Source organism: Crocuta crocuta, unplaced genomic scaffold (assembly GCF_008692635.1).
Source record: "Crocuta crocuta isolate KB4526 unplaced genomic scaffold, BGI_CrCroc_1.0 scaffold21, whole genome shotgun sequence".
In the NCBI taxonomy this organism is placed as follows: Eukaryota; Metazoa; Chordata; class Mammalia; order Carnivora; family Hyaenidae; genus Crocuta; species Crocuta crocuta.
The window spans coordinates 3,464,120-3,469,097 of record NW_027527938.1 but is presented as its reverse complement, the minus strand read 5'-3'; the positions used below and the strand labels follow the sequence as shown (position 1 = coordinate 3,469,097).

General features: G+C 40.4%; 1 pseudogene; it reads right to left on the bottom strand.

The window, feature by feature from the left end:
• Positions 1-410: 410 nt before the first annotated feature.
• On the bottom strand, positions 411-1,078 carry LOC144221701 (large ribosomal subunit protein eL19 pseudogene; annotated as a pseudogene).
• Between the last annotated feature and the right edge of the window lie 3,900 nt (positions 1,079-4,978).

Sequence of the window (4,978 nt, the reverse complement as noted above, 5' to 3'; positions counted from 1 at the left end):
AGGGCCAGAGAGAGGGAGACACAGAATCCAAAACAGGCTCCAGGCTCTGAGCTAGCTGTCAGCACAGAACCCGACGTGGGGCTTGAACCCATGAGCTGTGAGAGCATGACCTGAGTCGAAGTCAGGTGCTTAACTGATTGAGCCACCCAGACACCCCAAAAATATTTTCTAGCTAATACAACATACATATCACAATTTATGATGTATAATTTTATTTTTTTTCTGCTTTTCCTCCTTTTTTTCCAGTTTTTATTCAAATTCTGGTCAATTAACGTATAAGGTTATATTGGTTTCAGGGGTAGAATTTAGTGATTCATCACTTACATACAACAACACCCAGGGCTCATTACAACAAGTGCCCTCCTTAATACCCATCACCCATCTAGCTCATCTCCCCCAACCTTCCTCCGTTAACTCTTAGTTTGTTCTTCATAGTTAAGAGTCTCACGGTTTGCTTCTCTCTTTTCTGTTTTTTCCCCCACCCCATATGTTTTCCTCTTCCTCCTTGGATGATTTCTTCCTTCTTGGCCTGGAGCCACTCTTCACAGTGCTTGCATGCTTCTGTGGTCTTAGATCTGTGGGCTTCAGCCTGGTCAGACAGAAGCTTCTTGCGGGCCTTGTCTGCCCTCAGCTTGTGGATGTGTTCCATGAGAATCTGCTTGTTTTTGAACACGTTACCCTTCAGTTTCAAGTACAGGCTGTGATACATGTGGCAGTCAGTCTTAGCTTTGTGGTATCTTCTGAGCAGCTGGCCCAGATTCTCATCCTCCTCATCCAACCCGGTCCAGATAACTCAGGTTACCTTCTGAGGCATCCAAGCATTAGCAGTACCTTTTCTCTTACCAGTGCCCATATGCCTGCCCTTCCAGCAGGCCATGGTGTTTTTCCAGCACTCCCCTAGTGAATAGACAGTCACAAGCTTCTGGATGATCAGCCCATCTTTGATCACTTGCTGGATCTGCTGATGGGAGTTGGCATTGGCAATTTCACTGGGATCATTGGGGTCCAGCCAGTCCTTCTTTTTGCCACAGCAGAGGACCCTGGAGGCAAGCCTCTTCTGAAGCCTGAGCGTACTCATGGGTGCAGCTACAAGGGCAAAAGGAAAGCTAAACCGCACCTTCTTTATCCATTCATCAGTTGATGGACATTTGAGCTCTTTCCACAATTTGGCTATTGTTGATAGTGCTGCTACAAACATCGGGGTGCATGTGCCCCTTCAAATCTGTATTTTTGCATCTTTTGGGTAAATACCTAGTAGTGCAATTGGTGGGTCATAGGGTATTCTATTTTAAACTTTTTGAGGAGCCTCCATACTGTTTTCCAGAATGGATGCACTGGTTTGCATTCCCACCAGCAGTGTAGGAGTGTTCCTCTTCCTACGCATCCTTGTTATGGCCTATAATTTCAAAGTTCATAAATCCAGACTGAATATTTTTCTGAAGGATTAGGGATTTTTTATTTCCTGTAGTAAAAGCATATTATTGACTATGTTATCCACTTCTTCAGAGAATCTTATTTTTTTATGTTTGTTGTAGACTGACAATAGTATATTTGACATGGCAAGATAATATTAATTTGCATTTCTCAGTTATAGTCAAGTCACTTCTCGCTGTGATAAGATATTGAAAGGGGGGGGAACCCAGTAAAACATCCTGACACAGCTGTACATTTCTGAAGCATAAACAAAATGAAGAATCTGAGAATCCACAAATCAATTCTTCAGTGTAGATATTCATTATCTGCTATCTTGCTTGACTGAACAACTCTGTGACTGAACCAGAATTAGAACTCATTCAAGTTTTTTCCACTTCTTGTAGCACATTCATGAAACAAAGTGCCAGGATGAAACGGGCACACTACCAACTTCATGGATTTTTTCTCCTGTACATCAGGATGCTTACCAGCCCAAATATGCCTTGTTTCTGTTCTCTTCAACCCCTGGGCTTGATTTTCTTCATCTGCAATTTGCAGTTTGCTGAGCCTAAACTCCATCTCGTTCTATATGCAACACAACCTTTCTTCTTTGTTTTGCCAGTGAATTCGTGCTTGCTATTTTGAAAACCACGTAAGATCCAACACCCCTCCCCTCCCAACACACACACCACTGCCAAACACTGCTGATTCAGCAGGGCACTTTTCCCCTAGAAAGGCAAAGCCATTTCTAGTGAAAGTTCTCCTAAAGATGATTTGTTTCTTCTTAGCATTATAAGTTTTGTCATCGTCTGCATTTCTCTCAGCATAAAACGCTCCCTCCTGCCTTTTCCTTTTATTTATTGGCTGCTGTGCTAACAATAGTTTTCCTGGAAGCAGGGGCATTTCTTTCCTTCTGACTTCTTGCTGGTCAACACAACTCTTCACTTTGACATGTTACATTTGGGAATGAAATATTAATATATGAGACTAGGCGGTGTTTCAAGGAAGATGAAATAAGGAAGTAACACATAATTGATAACTTTTTGACATGGAAAATGTATGTGTGTGTGTGTGTGTATGTGTGTGTGTGTGTGTATGTGTGCGCGCACACGCACACATGTTGTAATGGGATAGGGAATAATTTCTTTATTTTTAAAAGATCATTATGGGGGTACTTGGGTGGCTCAGTGGGTTAAGCCTCCGACTCTCGATTGTGGCTCGGGTCATGATCTCAGGGTCATGGTACCAAGCCCTGAGCCAGGCTCTGCTCTTAGCATGGAGCTTACTTAGAATTCTCTCTCTCTCTCTCTCTCTCTTTCTCTCTCTCTCTGTCTCCCCCCTTGTCCTTTTCCCCTGCTTGTGCCCTTTCTCTTTCTTTAAAATAAAAAATAAAACATAAAAGAGCATTATGAGCCACCGTATAGTTTTTATGAGGTGACTTGCGTATCTTTGCAAACCTAAAGCACTTCTCTTCCTTATTCAAATGGAATTTAGCAATTCAGTTGGTAGCTGAAAAACAAAAAAATCTGAAAAATGCAAAGGAATTGGAACCAGAAAACACAAGTGAGGAGTAGAAGGCGGTGATGGAAAGGAGCCAAATTTCTACGACTGAGAATCTTCGTGCTTAACTAATATCTCATCAGTTCTGCACGCAAGTAGCTGAGTTTTTCATGTTTATAAATGAGATACTCAAGGATTTAATGATTAGGAAAGGGAAAAAAAGGTAAACAGTGTTATGCTTACCATGTGAGACGGGGGACAGTGTCTTTCTCCCTGGTCTTTCTCCTACAATAACAACAAGCAGATCTGACATTATTGTGTCTCGTGAAAAGCAGAGACAAATGATGATAGTTTAAATTTCCTGAAGATATTTTGTGATGTATGTTTTTCATCACTCTTTGTTCTTATCAAGAAAAGGGCAAGAAAAATTGTTCATGTAATTTTTTTCCAATTAAAATGTTCATTGACAAAAACTTGAAGACTTTAGTGTATCACCATCATGTTTATTTTGAAAGGACTTTGTCATTTGCACACTCTTATTCATAAATCATAAATATTTATAACATGCCCAGGCATTCGTGACTAGTTTTGACAAAGCAAAGCAGAACAAAATGAGCCGTTACTTCTTAATAATAAGTCAAATCTGAGTATAACAAATAAAAAAAAATCTCTAAGCTCATGACCACAATTTTACCCACTTATTTGAAATTGTGTAAGAGTCCATTTGGGGGTGCCTGAGTGGCTCAGTCGGTCAAGCATCCGAATTAGGCCCAGGTCATGACCTTGCAGTCTGTGAGTTGGAGGCCAATTCAGGCTTTGTGCTAACAGCTTGGAGCCTGGATCCTGCTTCAGATTCTGTGCCTCCTCCTTCTCTCTGCCCCTTTCCAGCTCACAGTCTGTCTCTCTTCTCTCAAAAATAAATAAACATTAAAAAATAAGAGTCCATTTGGATATCTTTTTAATATAAAAATAAATATAGGGGCAACACTCTGGTGGCTCAGTCGGTTACACGTCCAACTTTGGCTCAGGTCATTATCTCACATTTCATGGGTTTGAGCCCCACATCAGACTCTGTGCTGACAGCTTGGAGCCTGGAGCCTGCTTAGGATTCTCTGTCTTCTTTTCTGTTTGCACCTCCACTGCTTGAGCTCACTCTGTCTCTCTCTTTCTCAAAAATAAATAAACATTAAAAGTTTTAAAAACATAAAAATATATAAACATATATGAATACTATTCCTTTGTTATACACCTAAAATATGCTTGCAATGTGATCAAATTAAGATTTTCTTGGAACTTAGTAGCATATTTCTTTGAAATTTGGTTTCTGGACTATCTGCATCAGAACTATCTAAATCAGGGCTTCTTAGACTATTTGGGAGAAAGGTTTTTTATATTTTTTATTTTTCCTAATCTGTAGAGAACTGAAATTTTTATTCTACACTCTGTGCAATGAGGCCAGTCCACTAATTATGGGGCTTGGATGTAGCAGCAATGTCAGATTGTTCATAAAGTTTCTAGGCCTTTATTCTCATTATCAGTATTTCTTTCTTCCAGGAGGGTAACAAATAATTTGCAAACTTGTGCTTGGCTTCAAAGCACATGTCGAGTAACCCTGAGTGAGCAAGCTCATGAAAATCTGAATCAGAGTCTTGTGAGGTGGATCTTAAGGATCGGCATGTCTAACAAGTCCCTAGGTGATATTTGTGTAAAAGTCTAAGAATTTTGATTTCAGATAAATACAAATATCAACATTGGTTTCAGTCACAAGTCCATGCAACTTAATGTTAATTATAGTACTTTATGGGGCAAATCAATTTGTAACCGGGAATTTCCTCCACAGCCCAGTACATGGCCTCCCCACAGTGTCTTCAGCGGTCAGCATCCAGGGACTTCATTCAGTTTTCATCATCTGAAGACCCCTAGTTTTTGTCCCTTAGACACATGTGGTCTTTTTTCCTACCTTGGCTTTCAAAGTATTGCACCAGAGGATTCATCTCTCCTACTTCTGCACTTCTTTTGCTTATTTTTTCCCTGCTTATTCTGCCCATTAGCCTTGCACCAAGTT